Here is a 19,775-nt window from a genome sequence, read left to right on the forward strand (position 1 = left end):
CTGAGCTGTTATCTTCCTCCAAGCCCTGCTGTAAATTGAGACTGCCTTCCTCCTCTCTGGAAGCTATAGGAGAAGCGGAGAGAGACCTCCACTATTCCTCCTCCTCCTCCTCTTCAGTCCAGTCCATGATAATTTGTTTGTTTGACATATACCACCCTTCTTTATAAGACCTAAGGGCAATTCCCATTCTGCTGGGTGATTGGCTATAGTAAAGTGTCAACCAGTGTTTGCAGGATCATGGTGACTGTTAGAGACATACTTTTAACTAAATATAAATTTTGTTTATACACATACAGCTCAAATACATATACCACTCAAAGCAATTGTAAACTAAACATTAGCCTAATTATTATTATTATTATTATTATTATTATTATTATTATTATTATTATTATTAATTATTATTATTATTACTGGCATTGCTAATTTGAGGCATAATTATCAATGTGACCCATGCACAGAAAAGCTCCAAACTGTCAGTAATCTAAATTTTAAGAAAATATTAGGTTTTTTATGCACTCAGCAACCCATGTGGACAAGGTCTGAGCCACACTTGTAAATATTTTAAAAGGTAAAGCTTTCTGAATTCCCAGCTGCTTCAATGTGACACTGAAAGTAAGAGGTTTTAATAATAAAAGAGGGCTGTTTCACTACACCCACCTACATTGCACTAAGAATGCAGAGACATGTTTAATATAGAAATCATGCTAACTCGTGAGTATTTGCTTATTATTTTTCAGCCAAACAAATATGCTTTCCCATTTGGCATTGGAATGTCATTGACTCAGAGATGTTTTCCAAGTCTGTTTCTAGAAATCAATGTTTTCTTTCTAAATGAACATATGCCAATATATCGTGCCAAAAAAGAGCATTTTGGGAGTCCTCTCTAAAATGCTGATCGTGGCAATTTGTAGCTTTCTACTTTTAGTTTGCAACAAATTTTGCAAGTCAGGAACAGAAGCCTTGAGGGGAGATTTGGCATTTCTTTTTCCATTCCTCTCTCATGGAGTGACCTTTTCCTTTTGCCAAGTGGTGGGGAACTGGATCCTTATCTTTTCCATCCATCCCACAAGCCAGGTTTGGCAAGTGGATACAGCTGGCTACTCATCAGTATAGCATCTAGATCAAGGGAAGTAATAGTGCCACTGTATTCTGCTCTGGTCAGACCTCACCTGGAGTACTGTGTCCAGTTCTGGGCACCACAATTCAAGAAGGACACTGACAAACTGGAACGTGTCCAGAGGAGGGCAACCAAAATGGTCAAAGGCCTGGAAACGATGCCTTATGAGGAACGGCTAAGGGAGCTGGGCATGTTTAGCCTGGAGAAGAGGAGGTTAAGGGGTGATATGATAGCCATGTTCAAATATATAAAAGGATGTCACATAGAGGAGGGAGAAAGGTTGTTTTCTGCTGCTCCAGAGAAGCGGACACGGAGCAATGGATCCAAACTACAAGAAAGAAGATTCCACCTAAACATTAGGAAGAACTTCCTGACAGTAAGAGCTGTTCGACAGTGGAATTTGCTGCCAAGGAGTGTGGTGGAGTCTCCTACTTTGGAGGTCTTTAAGCAGAGGCTTGACAACCATATGTCAGGAGTGCTCTGATGGTGTTTCCTGCTTGGCAGGGGGTTGGACTCGATGGCCCTTGTGGTCTCTTCCAACTCTATGATTCTATGATTCTATGATTCTATGACACCACAATGGTGTCAGGTGAGCTGTTGTTCCCACACGGTTCAAAATCAAACTGTGCAGGCAAAAGCAGAGTCTTCAAAGCACCGACAATCATTTAATCATCAGGTCTTATGAAGTTCTGTGTATAGTTTTGCCCCTTCTGAAGAGCTACCTGGCAAGCCTTCTTCCTGGTCTGCTCATATGGTGACAGTGCAAACACTTCCCCATTCAGCACATTGTCCCTACACAGCTGCAGAGATTGGTGGTGTATTCCAAAGGCTATCATTTCTGGGCATAACAAACAGAAGCAGCGTTTATCCCATGATCACCTAGAGAATATTTGTGAAGGTCATCATTTCTAGCGGAAATATGCAATTTTTTTTAATGAAAACTTTAATGGAACACAGTGCTGCTATTCTGATACAGCATCTGAACAAGAAAACTGAACGGAAAAGTGTATGTGATAGAACAAATGAGTTTTAATTTGCTTATGCATTCATCACCCTTCTGAATCAACTGCTTCATGCATCTTCTCAAAGCAACAGATGTTTCTGCAATGTGACTGTGAGTGGATGTACCATGTGTCTCAACAAAGTGTCTCAACTCTGCAGCACCAATCCCAAAAGCAAGCCAATTTTCTTGGGTGTGAATTTGATGTTTGTTTGAGACAGTTGCTCCAACATCCTGATTTCACAGCAAACAGAAAGGCATCCGAAAGAATTGTCATGTAACTGTGGGATAAAACAGCTGAGAGATCCCTGAATTCTCTGATACTGCTATAAAGTTTGGATGACATTTACTTTGAGAAACTCTGGTCACTTAGAGAGCAGGTATGAACAGAATCTTACCTTTTTTCTCCTTTTCCTCACAATAATTTGGGGGGTTTTGGTTCTCATCTTGGTGTTAATAGCTATGTTCCTCTGTTTGGTGAATTTGTGGGGTGGGGCAACTGCAGAAGAACTCCAGGGAGCTTGCCAAAAAAAATATTAATTGTCAAGGCGGGAGTTGTGAACAGGTCAGCAATAACTCACAAGGTGTCAGTGAAGTTAACACTTTATTCAAAGAAATAAAATAGCTCAGGCCTGGTGAGCACAGCAACTCTTCCCAGTTAAAAGGGTTCAAATGATAAACTGGAGAGACTCAAACTCTCAGACTAGGTAATTAAATTAAATTGTGATGATTAGAGGAAAGTTGTAGACTTCAAAATGGATGCAATAGGTGGAAACAACATAACAAGGACAATTGCGTTATGCTTGCTACGATTCCTTTTACATATATTTCAGTCCACAAAATAATGCACAATTCTATTCCAAAATATGGAATTATTTACCACAGAAAGGCTTAAGATGTAGATGCTTCATAAAGCCATCTTAGATTTTGGGCTACTGGCTGTAAAAAAAAACAACCTGCTCAAATTCAACCACAACACGTGGCTAATAAGTATGATTAATGTATTATTTGTTTCTGTAATAAAAAAAACCAGCAACCCACTTTCATCCTGAGGCCTTGGAGGAAGAATGATGTGATTGTCCAAAGATGGCTATGTGCTACCCACTGATGACCACCAGCCTCTAACCCTGACAGAGCCTTCACTGACTCAGCCAGGGTTTTCTTCTTGGATTGGTAAGAATTGCTTTTCTAGGCACCTCTGGGAATATAAATGGCATGAGAATTGGGTTTTCCGATGACATCCTTTGCTGAGTGTGTTTGAAATGATGTAGTTATCGAGTAAAAGTGATAAACTATCAGCCCAACTAGTTTTGTGTTATTAGAAACAAAACTGTTCTTGCACAACCCCCTGTGCCCCCCAGATTTTTCAGTACCATTAAAAAGACTGCATGGCTGTCAATTCTTGTTGGTAAACATGGCAAGCCGCCTGTTGGGGGAATTCCAAAGGAAATCCTAATGAAGCCTCACTACATAGCATGGGGATATGACACAAATCCATTAATCCCTTCCCTTTAGGATACTATAAGCTGCTAGCAGCTAGATATGAATCCATTGATCCATCTTGCCAAACATTGTCTACCCTGACTAATTGTGGGACCTGGGACTTCCTGTGTGCAAAACATCCTTCACCTGTGTCTTTTCTTTTTGCCAATTTATATGACTTTCTGAAAGCCCTGGAAGCTCACAGGTCCCTATGGGACCATTTTATTTTCATTGAAGTTATTCCTCTTCTTACTACTATTACTATTGTGACACACTCCCTCTGTGCAGATGGGAGTGGGGAGCATGGCCAAGTCTGGGGTAATTTAACCTTGGTCACGCTCTGTCTCTAACAACCGAGAATTCGGTGATTATCTGTGTGTGGTAGCATATAATCTAAACCCGCAGCAAGGACTCTTGGTGTTGGATGTTTCTGTGTCAACTTCTTCCCTGAACTAGATATAAATTAGAGCTGAGTCATGATGGAAACAAAAAAACATATTTTTTTTATTAACAAACACTCAAGGAAGGTTAACTCATGATGACCACTCCAATAGCTTCATGTAGATGTTAAGTAATATCAGAGACAGTATGCCACCAGTGGTAGCACCCCATACCTGAAGAGTCAGGGGGCTGAGAAGCTCTCCAATTCCATGCTACCTTCTGGAACCATTCCTGGTTATAAGACTGGAACTACTGCAGAACAGTGCCCCTGATTTTCCATTTCCCATAGACGGTCCAGAGGGATACCATGGTCAATGGTACCAAAAGCTGGTCCATTAAGCACAACAGGGTATAAATTGCACATTTATATATTTCTGTGTACCTAGGGAATGCCCTATCCTCAAAGCTGATAAGCATGTATGCTATGAGACAAAATTTAATCTATGTATGGACTATCGAAAATTCAATAATGATCATGATTGTAGTCTGCAAATGGAGTGACTGTGGTTCTGGGCATACAGAAAGTGTCCAAAAGAGGGAAGTTGTATACCCATCCACACATTTTCCAGTTATTCTAATATACTTTTTTGCTTCCCTGAGGAGATTTATTATCTAGACATGCATGTGCGAGTTTGCTATTTGGGATGTTAAACTGGAGATATGTCACTGTTATATATATATATCCTCTTTCTTTGCAACGTCTATAGTATCTTAATTTGAGTTCCCTCCATCTGTGGAAAGTCTCTTATTTTTAGTAACTGGTTTCTTTTATATTTTGGAGCCAGTTCCCGGATATACATAGCACATAACCACCCCGAGGCTTTATTTTATGCCCAGAGATCACAAGTTCTCTTTAAAAGCATTCCCAGCCAGTGTTATTTCCCTGAAATGGCTCCAAATGGACTCTGTAGCTCCTGAGGGGAGCCAGATGGCATCGCAGCTTCGAGTCCGTGCTGTAATGGGGCAGCCAGACAGACAGCAGGCTGGCACTTCCCTTTACTGGGGAGCACGGCCAGTGTCTGCACAAGGGGACAGAAAACTAGCCTGCTAAAAGTCCTAGCACATTTTCAGTGAGATGATAAGGGTGCAATCCTATACAGCAGTGGTTTTCAACCAGTGTGCTGTGGCTTCCTGGGGTGTCTTGAATGATGGTCGGGCTGCCGTGGGGCAACCGTGGCCTGTGTCCCTCTTTCCTTCCCTCCGTCTTCTGATGTTCTCTCACATCTCTGCCTCCCAAAGGCTTGCACAGCCTTTTATTGCAGCAGCCCTGGCTATAAGCTCCGTAGGTGAATGGTGCCTCTGAAAGGCACCTCTCTTTTGGGTGGGGGGCAGCTCAGAGACCACGGGCAGCGGCAGCAGCTGCCTGGAAGACTCCCAGGGAGAGGGGAGAGAGGAGGCTGAGGGAACGCTCCACAAGGGAGGGTGCTTTTCAAAGGATGGCTGTGTTTCTGTTTGCACCTTGCTTTGGAAAGTGTGAAATAGACATATTCACCTTGAAATGCAAACTGAATTGAAATTTTCCCCTATCCCCATTTTCTTGCTCCTCTGCACTGGCAAAATCTCCGCAAGATACAGTTTTGGTTTCTCAACTTCAGCGAATCTACAGCTTCCTGGATTTATTCCTATAGCCTGGGCCTCATCCCCACTAGAGGGAGCGGCATAATTAGCTGTATTTAAGTCTGGAATGCGGGTGGCGCTGTGGGTTAAACCACAGAACCTAGGAATTGCCAATCAGAAGGTCGGCGGTTCGAATCCCCGTGACGGGGTGAGCGCCCGTTGCTCGGTCCCTGCTCCTGCCAACCTAGCAGTTCGAAAGCATGTCAAAGTGCAGGTAGATAAATAGGTACCACTCCGGCGGGAAGGTAAACGGCATTTCCATGCGCTGCTCTGGTTCGCCAGAAGTGGCTTAGTCATGCTGGCCACATGAGCCAGAAGCTGTACGCTGGCTCCCTCGGCCAGTAAAGCGAGATGAGCGCCGCAACCCCAGAGTTGGCCACAACTAGACATAATGGTCAGGGGTACCTTTACCTTTACCTAAGTCTGGAACAGGGGCGGCCCATCCCTTTTCATCACTTGAGGTGAAATGGGAAGTGCTGCCTTGGCCTGCTGCTACTACCATACTCCTGTGAAGGCTGTAGGGCTGCTGCCTCAGTCCACCTAATAGCTGAGGTGGCTCCGTGTGGAAATCACATAAAACAGTGTGACATCACAGGCTGACACATGGAAAATTCAAAGAGCCTGTGAAATATTTTTAGCAGTTAACCTTTAGCACTGGAGCATAGCAGATGCGTTTCTTTGCTCCAGCATCGGCCCAATGGGCATTGTGGCCAGAATTTTGCTGCAATATGATTTGGAGGAGAATGTGAAACAAGGGTGCAGGGAGCTATAAGAGCCATAGCCACAAGTCATTTTATTATCTTTTTAGGAGGGGGGGAATCCGAGTGTGTTCAAACTTTGTGCTCATTCTCATGAAAACGGCAGGATTTATTTATGAGATGACTGCATGGCAGTAATGAAGACTTGTATAAATGACACTGTTGTAATCCATAAAAGCGGACATTTAGGGTAAAGGATTAGCAGGCTCCTAATAAAATATAGGGATGAAATATGAAACCGGAATGTGTGTCTTATTTAACGATGACTCGGGCTGTTCAATAATGCATATGCTCAAGTTCATTTTCTTACTATAATATGGTACCTTAGGGTACTTGATATCCATTCAAGAGAATATTTCTTATTTGTTAGGTTTCAAACTCGGCACCCCATAGGCAAAAACATGCCTCAAGCTGGACTCTTTCCCTAAAATAGTTTTGTGGGGCTGTTTTACTGTAATCACACAGCAACATTCCATATAGAGGTGGAAAATGTGTACCATAAATTACAAGATTTGGACAATGTGGCTAAAATAAAAACTGGTTTCTGGGGTGGATTGCAATGCTATCAACCAAATATATTCAGGTAGAATCACAGAATTGTAGAGTTGGAAAGAAAGACTAGTTGGTCATCTAGTCTAACCTCTACAGTGCAGGAATCACAGCTAAAAATTCCCTGACAGATGGCCATCTAACCTCTGTTTAAAAACTACCAGTGAAGGAGAATGTATCACCTTCCAAGGTAGTCTGTTCCACTGTCAAACAGCTCTTACCATCCAAAAGTTCTTCCTGATGTTTAGTTGGCATCTTTTTTCTTGTAACTCGAAGCCATTGGTTTGGGTCCTGTTCTCTGGAGCAGAAGAAAACAAGCTTTCTCTCTCTTCCATGTGATAGCCATTTAGATATTTGAAGATGCCTATCATATCTCCTCTAAGTGATCCTCTAATCCAGGCTAAACAAACAAATCCCTTCAACCATTCCTCATAAGGCTTGGTTTCCAGACCCTTTTATCATCTTCATTGCCCACCTCTGCACACATTCCAGCTTGTCAATACCCTTCTTAAATTATGGTGCCCAGAACTGGACACAGGTGCCCAGGTGGAGTCTGACCAAGGCAGAATAGAGTGGTACTATGACTTCCCTTGAGGTAATGATGATTTTGTGGATACCTTGATATTCTTCTTGATATTCTGTTAGATATGCTACTTATAGAATACATGGTAAAGTGTCTTTTACCTCACAGTGTATTTCTTCTTACACCCTACAGCCATCTTCACTCACCCCACCCCACTCCACCCTGTGGGACCCTTCAGAACAAATATGGGGAGACTGCAAAGGCTGGGGAGGAAACGGGTATCCCACCAGGAAAGTAGAAGTCCTCTCGTGCAATGATGGATATCATCACCAATTATTGTTAATACATTGTTATTTTGTACTCTGCCGATGGCAAGAAGCTAATGTAAACAAGCATTTTAGAAGTCCCAAACATACATGATGTTGGTTCAACTCTTCTTTTTAGGATATGTTGAAGGAACACAACTGGAACTGCAGCTTTTTAGAAGGCCAGGTTTATTCCCCTCTCTTGTTGCCAGAGATGAACAAAAACTTTCATAAAGTAGGAAACTTACCAGAATTTTCTACAGCCTTTCTTTTTCTGTCTGCTCTTTCCCGATAAGTCATCACCTGTAATTTGGGAAACTACTGAATGCCAATTACAGAATTTGAAAGTAGCTGGTAGAGTAGGGATATAAGTGGTCTTGAGTTCCCTTCATTATCCTGCTTTTAGAATTCTTCGTAAAGAACCTTGCCCTTGACACATCTTATCACATCACTTTCATTGACTTTCACAAAAGTTGTTCCTGGTACTGCAACAAATCTGAAACTGCTGTTTCTAACTAAAAGGATGTCCAGGCCTTTCACTGAGGGTAGGGAACTTATGGCCCTCCAGAAATTGCTGAACTCCGGTTCCCATCAGTGCCAGCCAGCATGAGCACTGGAGAGTCAGAGGTTCCCTATCCCAGCAGTACATAGTAATTAAGACTGCTAATTTCCTATAATGCAAATGGACAAGGGAAATTGAAATCCAGAAATGATTTCACAGGGTCTTCATATAGGTAAAGGCAGGCATAGGCAAACTTGGCCCACCAGATGTTTTTGGCACGCAACTCCCATGATCCCTAGCTAACAGGACCAGTGGTCAGGGATGATGGGAATTGTAGTCCCAAAACATCTGGAGGGCCAAGTTTCCTATGCCTGCCTTTACCTATATGAAGACCTTGTGAAATAATTTCTGGACTATGGGGTTGCGGTGCTTATCTCGCTTTCAGGCCGAGGGAGCTGGGGTTTGTCCACAGACAGCTTTCTGGGTCATGTGGCCAGCAGGACTAAACCGCTTCTAGCGCAACAGAACACTGTGACTGTTAAGTTGTGGGTGAACATATCAGACGACACAGCGATTCTTCAAACAGCTCTTGTTTATTTACAGACCCAGAACAGAACTGAACTGAAGGGTTCAGCCAGCCTGCTTATATAGAGCTCCACTACAACGCAACAGTAACAACTTTCTGTAACTATCCAATCACTGAACGTCACTTTCAATTCCTTATTTGCATACGCGGACCTGAGTGAAAACTATCTACAGTATCCCTCTGCTGGCCCAGGGTGAGAACTTCAGTACATAACAGTGACAGAAACCAGAGAGCACGGAAACGTCGTTTATCTTCCCCCTGCAGCGGTACCTGTTTATCAACTTGTCCTGACGTGCTTTCGAATGGCTAGGTTTGCAGGAGCTGGGACCGAGCAATGGGAGCTCACTCTGTCGTGGGGATTTGAACCACTGACCTTCTGATCAGCAAGCCCAAGAGACTCAGTAGTTTAGACCACAGCACCACCCACTTCCTCATATGCCTCCTACACACTCTATGCAGTACTATTTCCAATCCTCAACCTTGTCCCTGACTCAGAACCTTTTAAAAAGAACATGATGCTCATGTGCTACTAAGAGATAGACCTGCTAAGAGCCAGGTGCCAACAGGATTCATTGAGGTCAAAGGAAAGGTGTGCACAGGTCTTCCTAAGCTTATCCTTCCCAATGGTCCACATTAGCCCTTTTCTCTTGAACTGACATTTCTTGTTTGCTTACTTTTCACAGAGCATCCAAATCACATTGTTGTCAGCCATTGCTTCCCAGAGCTTTCTGTGTTCTCCCATATTTTTCCCAGACCTGATTTGTGGTGATTTGTTGTGTGTGTGTAATGAAATGCAATTGCAGCACCAGCTTTCCTAGGCTTAAGGCTTGGAAAAACTCCTGTGCCTTTAGTTTAAAAGCTTCTTGCACATTTTATGGATTTCTGTTGATTGCAGCTGGGGGCCTAGTGATGAATTTCCCTCCTGAATAGCCTTTCTGAATTTCTAAAAGTCAATTTCCATTCCTAGGGGGAGGGGGACAGTACTTTTATTACTCATTTACTTTTCTTCCCATTTCCCCCCTTTAGATGTATATATACACTAGCATAGTTGTTCAGTATAGAAAAAGAAAAGAAAAATGTGGCTGTTTTTGGAGCAGCATACTTTTTTCCTCCAATCCTCCACTGTGCTAGATGCGCATTTAGTCTGGGACAGAGAAGAGATATCCCCAAATTTCTGAGATGCACCCTTTTTAATGATGGGAATCATCCCTTTTATGTCTGAAGGGAAAAGTCAAAAGGCAATTAATTGGATCCAGAGATCCTGTCAGTAGAGTTCAACTGGTGGCATAATCCCATTGATGGAAGGCGGGAGGAATGTTTTACTGGGTGGTATTCAACTTTTATTTACAGTAGGCCTATTAAAATGATTTAAATTTTTTAAGTAATGACAAATAATAATTTTGTCATGTCAATCAGTTTCAATGTGTCAATTCTGAGTAAAATTATGTGAAACATCACCCACCAATTTTCCCTGTAGACTGTTGCACCCCACCCCCAAAATCTGTTCCATTATTATTATTATTATTATTATTATTATTATTATTATTATTATTATTAGTTCCCCACCCATTTGACTGGGTTGCCCCAGCCACTCTCGGCAACTTCCAACAGACAAAAACATTAAACATTAAAAACTCCCTATACGGGGCTGCCTGCAGAGGTCTTCTAAAGGTTGTATAGTTAATTCTCTCCTTGACATCTGATGGGAGGGCATTCCACAGGGTGGGTGCCACCACCGGGAAGGCCCTCACCTGGTTCACTACAACCTCACTTCTCACAGTGAGGGAACCACCAGAAGACCCTCGGTACTGGATTTCAGTGTCCGAGAAGAACAGCAAAGGGAGCGATGGAAGGGGGATGAATTGAGAATTGGGAGAATATAGTTCCCACAGTTCATGGGGGGTGGGGAGAGAGAGATTTGCCCTCCCTTGGGAAAGAAGCATGAGAGTTTCTGCTCCTGTAGGGAAGGGGCTGAGGAGATGGACATGTGGTGATGGATAAGTAAGAGGGACTCAGGGAAGGTTCTAAAGTGGTTCTTCCAGTCCCAGACCACTTCCTCTTTGCTGTGTGACACACACACACACACACACACACACACACACACCACACACTCATTGAGCAGTGTGGGCCATTTAGGCAAGTCAGCGGTATCCTGCGGCTAAGTAGATTTTTTTGGGTGGGCTCCCTAATTCAGTGCACCTCTTTTTTCACCTGCTTCACACTGTTGGGCTTAACTGAATGGGCTCTTATCCTAGGTTTACTTAGGCAGCATTGCCAATGCATTGTGCCTGGGGGGCTTGGGATGCCCTTTGAGGCCTGGCATGTGGATTTTGGGGGACACTGGTTAGCAGGGGTGCATGTGAGAAGCACATGCCAGGCTTTCCAGCAAAGGAGAGAGTCTATTCATCCCAGCCCCAGCGCAAAGGCTGCAGCACATTCCCAGGGGTTGGATTTCCCTCTTTCTGAATTCGACAAAGTCCTTACCTACTTGTTTGATCCTAAGTTGTTTGATTGCATGAACTTGGAATGTAGATGCTCCACTTTCATTATATTTTAATTAATATAGCCATAATCCAGTTGCACATCTCGTCTTCTTTCCAGTTGTGAGGAGTAAATTGCCTTCTTGGCCCTTTCTATCAACACAAGCCTCCATTAGCTTAGATGCCCTTGTGTGGATGGAAGGACCACTTCAGAATTGCAGAAAAGCAATTCTGGATCCAACTGGTATTTTATCATTTTTTAAAATCCAATGTATTTAATGAATTCTTTAATGGATTCCAATATGCAATATTTTAATCTAAAAGGTTGTTCAAATGATAAAAGCGGACGAAATAGGATTACACAATGTTACCACAAGGAAAACAAAGTATTGATTATCCATTGGAATAAAAAATTGCAGTGGAATATCATTAGTCCTGCTCATTAAAATTTGAACATCTTTGCCTGAGAACCGGATTATAAAATATTTAGAACAAATTAGAATGCCACGCATTGATGAGTCGCAGCACTGATACTTTGTTCAAGGAGATATTTGAAGGATCGCTTTTGAGATTAAGAATTCCGAGAGGAACCCAGCCTCTTGAAAGATAAGTGACCATATAAAGCAAAGCACGCTTCTCAAGGAGTGCAAGGCAGAGTCTTTGTACAGTTCCATATTCCAGTTCTTAAAACAAGACTGGATTTACAACAAAGAAAGATAATTAGGAGTCAGATTTACATACTTGGAAGACTCTACAAAGCAATTATTCTTTTGTATATGTGGGTTGAGTCTTCGGGTTTTTAAAATGCCATTAACCTATTAAAGATAGGTTCCCCAAATTCAGGCCCCAGAAATGAACTTTGGAGACTCATAAAGTCTGGCTCAAATGAGAGACAAGCCTAACAAGACTGGGAATTCTTCTCCAGCTTGGATTTTTTCAAAGAAAGATTGAGAAGAAATCCTGGCTCCTGCTGCCTGCACCTTCCCCAAACACTCCCCTCTTCTTTTTACAGTACCTTTCACTGAAGCTGGACAGTACAGATAGCAGCAGAAGAAGTAAATGGCAAGAATATATTATTCCCCACTCTCCACTTCTGCCACTGTGCTCTGCACATGATACAGGGGAGGTAGAATTCTCACACAGGCTCTTGCAACTCGCAGGCTCCCTTGAGATAACTGCACCATAGTAACACCACCACCCCCCACATGTTGTTATCCAGAGGGAGGACTAAAATCTGCCTCCTGGTGAAATTTCCTCTTCTACGCTAGCAATAAATGCACAGAAAGCCCTGTCCTCTTTTATATATGGCACCCTAATTTGATTATAGCTTCCTGGAATCCTAGCTTATACTTTTCAAAAGTGTCTAAAAGTATCTCCTGGCTTATTTAGAAGAGTGTCTTGCCAAATGCAAGGTGGCCCTTTTAAAATGAGATTCAGAGGCAATTCAGAGGCAATACAAACACAAGTGAGAGAGAATATTAAAGATTTTATACTAAACAACAAGCAATATATGCATACCAAGTGAGCAACTCAATCAAGCACCTCAATTTGCCACTTGGAAGCCCTCAAGAAGTGGCAAAGTGACCCCCCCCCCCGTAGCCTCAGGTTCTAAAAAAAATATGCCCAACACCATCTGATTTATAGATAGCTAGCCTGTTAGCCAGTTTGGCTTGCTGGACTAAGTGCTGGACTAAGTTATTCATTAGCCACCTCTCCCAGTGCCTCACATTCTCCAATGTCTAGAAGGTACCCAGCAATATCACTTCCTTCCAACAGATTAGGACTAGGACATTAAAGGCTGTACTTGGCCATCAAAGAGCTTAACAAAAGATAGGGGAAAGGAAGGAACGGGGCAGGAAGAGGGCAGCCGAGTAAATACAAATATAGATTGCCCATACAAAGAAAACAGCCACTCATATTTGACTTCTTCACTTGTAAACGAAGGGCAAGATTCACCTAATGAATCCCCTCAACAGAATGCATGAGGGCTCCCACTGGTGCAATGGGTTTCATATGACAAGGTATTTGAGAGTAGAAGCCGTAAAGGAAGCAGTAAAGGAGTCTAGAAATGTTGTGAAATGCTAAAAAAGCTGCAGAATCATTTAGCTTCTGAATCACTGTGACTCATTTTGAGAATGACTCATTCTCTGTATAAGTATTGTATCTGCTGGCAGGCAGACTCAGTGTCTGTCAGTCAGTCAGTCAGTCAGGGTGTGTGCGAAGGTGAAGACTGCTTTGTGAAGCCTGTGCTCAACTTAGACTCTGTGTGACTCAGTAACTCTGTATATGCTCTGAATCTAGTTTTATCTTCTGTTCACTATGCTGTTATTTGCAAACAAGATTATTTTAACTCAGTAAAGCTTTTATTCTTTTTCTGAAGAAGACTCTGTGTTATTAATTTACGCTGCGTGACAATGGGACTCCCCACTTGCATGTCCCAAAACGTGCCTGGGGAACAGGACACAAGGCAAGAAGAGGCAAGGTTTGTTTCATCTGCAAGGCTGAAATGCTTGAGTTGACGGAATGATGTTGAATTCTCCTCCCTGTGTGAGTAGTGTCTGAAGCTGGTGTGTTGCTGATTGTTAAAGGGAAGGGAAAGGAAAGTTTTGTGCTTGTTAAATGGATAGGTCAAGCCATTGCCTCAGAGCAATCTATTTTTTCACAAGAAAAATAATTTAATTAGCCTATCTCTAATTGGCATGTGAACTTCACAATTATCCTTGGAGGAAATTAAGAACGGATAAACATTTCTTGATAAAATAAAGCCAACGTCCCAAATCACTTACTGTATTGTGATATCAGTAATGTCAACTGAGTTACTTTGGAGTAATTGATTTGAGAGCTGTAATTTAAATCTTGAATGCTGAAATGGTTCCCTGTGGCCCAGTCAAACATCCTATCTTTAACTGCTCCGGGACCCTGCATATTTGTTTTCTGTGGAGTGGCCTTGTTAGGAGGGTCTTCCCTTTTCCATGAACAAAATCAAACCCAAATCCTTGAAGAACCAAGTGCCAACAAATTAGTTTTCCCTTGCAGCCTTTGGTAGGATGCAGCCAATTTGCAGATAATTCATATGCACACACAATTCCTTGTTGTAGTGCACATTTATCTTCTACAGGAAACGAGCAAGGCTATTTATCCCAATTTTCATAACACCAAGTTGTGAAAAGCAGAAACAAAAGCAGCAATTCCTTTACACAAAAGTCAGCTCCCTGGCACAGAAATTTGTCCATTTTGCTGCTGTTGTGGAAACTTTATACGCCAATAGACAATAGGTATATTCTCTCTCACACAGCATAAATAGAAGAGCAACAGGAAACTCGTAACTCCATGCAGTAGAAGCAGCTGATGAGAAGGTGCCGTGTCATAGACCTGACTTCCTAGAGGTGGTCATAACTGTCATTTACTGAGGGGGAGAGAGAGGAGAGAGGAGAGGCAAAGCCAAACAGTAGTGCTCCTATATTGTGCTTGCACAGCACTCACTGCCTTGCCCTTCCACGCTCCCAGTAAGAGGTGGTGATATCAACGCAAGAAGGCCAATGTGTACTGCCACTCATACACAACAAAGTCCAGTGTCACCTAGTGACTAAGCTGCATAATAGCATCGTTGTTACACCTGAGAACATTCAAGTCCGCCCAGTTAGGTTCAAGTTAATAATTAAAACTTGCTATTTACTATTTTCTTAAGTAATATACAGCTCCATAGTTCAGTGTCACTCTAGGAGGAGTGTGTCTGCAATATGCAAGCCAGGTAAGTCTAAGTTAGAAGCTAGTTTCTTTTCTTGCATCTCAGATCTCACAAAATCTCCAGACATGCCATAGTTCACTATGGGATTATTACATGTTTTATTACCCAGGTGTCTTACCTTGCTCAAAATTATTTGATTCATTTGAACATTTAGTATGGCTCTGTTCTGCTTTGAATTTTGTGGCAATTCACAAGAGACAGCTCACATTCTGCATTTTCCCTGCCTGAAGAGTGTTCCTTCTCTTTGCATTCAGAATGGTTTGCCTTCACAACCACACAGGTCTCTACGGCTTCATTACTTTCCAGCAAAGAGCAATTTGTATCTTCAGTCTTGCCCATCTCAGTAGTGAGCCACCTCTGAGACCATTAGCACCTGAGATCTGCTTTCACATTAGCAACATTAGAGAGCATATCGGTGGAATTTAAAGCAGAAATAATTACACTCACCACTGCATATGCTTGGGTGGGCTCATTTAGCAAGATATCTCCCAATGGAGATAAGAGTGACTTCAGGTATTTTTTGTGGGGAGGGGGTTAGCTTCGCCTTTTTCCAATGAGTGCCTCATCTCCAGATTCATATCAGAATTGTTGAAAACTCTCTGTAATGTAGGCTAGATTTCAGTAAGACCAGTGTCTATATGTCTGAATATACAACTGTTGCTGGCTTTTCCATTTTCAGTAGATGCAAGCTCTAGCTCATGTTTTCTTTTCTGCTTTTCTGCTTTTTCTCTCTCTCTCTCCTCTTCTCTTCTCATGCTCCAAATCCAACCTCCCCACTCTCTTTTCTTGTTACTACACAAATATATTCTGTAGCACCCTCTAATGTAGCTGGATTAGCTCGTGCCTTTTGTCAATCTTTAGATGTTGGATCCAGACAACAGTCCAATCTCGTATATGTGTATTCAGAGGTAAGGGCCATTGACACCCCAAGTATGTGTGTATAGCAAAGATGGCTGACCTGTGACCCTCCAGGTGTACTGGACTCAAACACCCTTCAGCCCCAGTCCTCATGGCCAATTGTCAGGGATGGTGGGATATGTAGTCCAGCAACATCTGAAGAGCTTAAGGCAGCCAACCCTGGTTTATAGCCTTAGTGTGCAGCCTTAGTGTCAGGAAGAGTGAGCCAGCAAGAACTCACATGGAGTAAGTCAACTCTTTATTAAAAGAAACAGGATCTGCTCAGGAGTGCCAAGCCTAATGAGCACATCAACTCCTCTTTGGTAGGTGTTGCCCCTATGAGGCAACTTGTGGAGAGTGAAGGTCCCTGCCTTCCCACAGCTTCCGAAGTCTCCTCCTCTCCAAGCAATATGAGACTCTGCCAGTGCACCTGCCTTTGCTCCTCCTGCTTCATAACTTTCCTGGTTCTGGGAGTCCAGGGGGAAGGAATCTTGTCCCTTGTGTCTTCACCAGTCTGACGCCTCCCTCCTTTCCTGCTTCTGCTTCTGATTCTGGACTGCTCTCTGCCATAGACTCTCCCTTCTCACTTCTCCAGCTTCCAACACTCATCCTCCCAGTCGTCTCCCTCTTCTCCCTCTGACCACTCATCGTCATCCCACCAACAATCCCTGGGCCTTCTTGCCTTAGGGGTTCCCCAGTTGGTGCCTCCCACCATTCCTCTGTGTCTAGCCAGTACATGACACTAATTTAGTTGAACTTAGGTCACACTGAAACTGTTGGGGTAAATTAATAAAAGTCCAAACTCCCACTGACTTCTGTGGACACTACCCTTTCAACTAACAGTGCTATCCTATATGTTCCTGCTCAGAAACAAGTCATATTGCTTTCACTGGGTCTTTTTTCAGGTATGTGGGTTTAGCCTTAGTTGGATCCAGCAAATATTTTCAAGATGAAACACTTCCAATTTTATAATGTAATTTTATTTCTTCCTTTTTCCATAGCCTCATTGTTGGGTGTAGTAACACACCATCCATCAGATTTTCCTTTGCAAATGTATTGATGAGTATTCGTCCTTCAGTCTATTTTCTAACTTCTGCTATCCTATCAACATTCAACACACCTTTCTTGGTTCTTTCACCACTTTCCCACTGCATTTTTAGTCTTTCTTTCCTCCTTGTCCTTTCCCTTTGCTTTCCCCAAATTTATTTATAGAATGTGGGACACCCCAGTGATGTCCATTCCTTACTCCTGCTTGCATTTTGACTGCAGTGGATGAAACTTGAATGACGCTGCTCCCGAGCATTGCTCAGAGCTGTTTTCAAAGTGACAAAAAGCCAGAGTGGAAATTTCAAATTAGACAGTGGCCCAATTGAAAAGCAATGTTTTCAGGCACTTATTGTACGAGGGGTAAAAAATAAAAGCAGGTGTGTGGAGCTTTTCAAGGCAGCCCTTGACAGGTGTAACCCTCCGCCACTAGCAGATCTTGATGAAACTTGTGCAGAGCAGGGTAACCTTCATACCAGTTCAATAGAGATGTCAGGAGTGCAGCCTGCAATCCGCAAGCTACAAAACGAAGCTGCTGGAAACAATCAAATCACAGGGAAAATGCCAAAAGCACTTGACATCACCACCCTAACAAAACTGACAGAGCTGCTCAGTGAAGTCCAGAGAGGCCTCTGCTGACCAGGGGCAGCATGGAAGCATTCTCAGAATACTCAACTAGGGGCAGTCTTCTGTCATTGTAAATCTACAGCCGCATGGGCATCAGTCATGGGCTGGTTGGGATGTCAAAATGCTTAGAATATTCCACAGCACTTATAAATCTCAGATTTAGTACTCAAATCCTGAAACCCGCATTTTTTAAAAAAGTGTCTCTTGATTCCAAGAGCTCTGGTACCTCACCTTCATTTATTTATTCCTTACTCCCACCATCCTAGTCGGATCATCTAGCCCAGGCTTCCTCCAATTTGGTCCACCAGATGTTTTTGGCCTACAACTCCCATGATCCCTGGCTAGCAGGACCAGTGGTCAGGGATGATGAGAATTGTAGTCTCAAAACATCTGGAGGGCTGAGATAGATAAATACGTACCGCTCCTGTGAGAAGGTAAATGGCGTTTCCGTGCGCTGCTCTGGTTTGCCAGAAGTGGCTTAGTCATGCTGACCACATGACCTGGAAGCTGTACGCCAACTTCCTCGGTCAATAAAGTGAGATGAGCACCGCAACCCTAGTCAGCCATGACTGGACCTAATGGTCAGGGGTCCCTTTACCTTTACCTTTTTAACCTAGCCCAGTGGTTCCCAAACTTTCCCCCCATGGACCACTTGAAAATTGCTGAGGGACTTGACAGATGGTATATTGATTTTTCTGCCTTTTGCAGCAATTGTAATGTACTGTGCTAGATACAGTGTGATTTTTAATTGCATTCAAAATCTTTCATTTCTTATATATTGGATTTTTTAAAAAAATTCTGTTACAATTTGAATTCCATTTAAATTTGAATTTAATTAATATAATTGATGTGCCATCTCTTCTCTTCTGCCACAGAGATGTCTTGGCCCACCTGAAGGGAGCTCACAGACAAATGGTAGTCTGTGGACCACAGTTTCGGAATCTTTGATCAAGCTGATGTGAATTTCAAATCAATTATCCAGTGACTTTTCACTTGCGTGAAAACTCTTGAGAAGTGTGTGTCAAATGTAAATGAACTTTGCCTGCTAACTTTAATCTTGCATAGAACCTCAGTGGGAGGAATCTAATTTAACAGCAATCAACATATTAAGTGACTTTTGTGGAAATTACTTTTATCACATCCACTCACCTGACACCTGACTATAGGAATCTTGTTAACAGTGGCTAATCACAAATTGACACTTAACACTGAACTTATCTTGCTTGGGAGATGATGGAGCCAATGCCCCCCAAAGCTTAACTTCGCCTACTACCCTAGTGTCTCGTTGGCGAGGGGTGAGAGTTCTGTCTTTACCACACTGTCATTTGTCATGCATCCAATAGAATCTCTATCCATCCATTGTCTGAAGATGTGTGTATGCTTCTTTATAAGAACAAAATAAGTTTTTGCTCTGTTTTTAGCTTCAGGGGTTTTATTTTGTCTTCCTGTATTTTGTTCCATTTATTTTTTGCTTTTAAATTGCATTTATATGTCACATGAATTTTGGTCACACTTTTGTATGCTGCCCTAAGAACAGTTTTGATGAAGAGCAATTAAAATGCACTTTATTTTTATTTATTAATGTGGTTTTTTTTGGGGGGGGGAGCTAGGGCAATCTCTTCTGATGTCAACCAGTCTGATGGTGACAGCAGCCACGAAATTAAAAGACCCCTGCCTCTTGGGAGAAAAGCGATGGCAAACCTAGACAGCATCTTAAAAAGCAAAGACATCACCTTGCCAACAAAGGTCCGTATAGTTAAAGCCATGGTTTTCCCAGTAGTGATGTATGGAAGTGAGAGCTGGACCATAAAGAAGGCTGATCACCGAAGAATTGATGCTTTTGAATTATGGTGCTGGAGGAGACTCTTGAGAGTCCCATGGACTGCAAGAAGATCAAACCTCTCCATTCTTAAGGAAATCAGCCCTGAGTGCTCACTGGAAGGACAGATCGTGAAGCTGAGGCTCCAATACTTTGGCCACCTCATGAGAAGAGAAGACTCCCTGGAAAAGACCCTGATGTTGGGAAAGATTGAGGGCACAAGGAGAAGGGGACGACAGAGGACAAGATGGTTGGACAGTGTTCTCGAGTCGGACAC

General features: G+C 42.6%; 1 long non-coding RNA gene across 1 annotated transcript; it reads left to right on the plus strand.

Annotated features, from left to right (window-relative positions):
- The first annotated feature begins 2,026 nt into the window (after positions 1 to 2,026).
- On the plus strand, positions 2,027 to 18,633 carry LOC308597021. Its single transcript, XR_014012805.1, has 3 exons — positions 2,027 to 2,500; positions 3,154 to 3,293; positions 18,555 to 18,633. It is a non-coding gene; the product is annotated as an uncharacterized lncRNA (long non-coding RNA).
- The last annotated feature ends 1,142 nt before the right edge of the window (positions 18,634 to 19,775 follow it).

This window comes from Podarcis bocagei, assembly GCF_964188305.1.
Source record: "Podarcis bocagei genome assembly, chromosome: 11".
Classification (NCBI taxonomy): domain Eukaryota; kingdom Metazoa; phylum Chordata; class Lepidosauria; order Squamata; family Lacertidae; genus Podarcis; species Podarcis bocagei.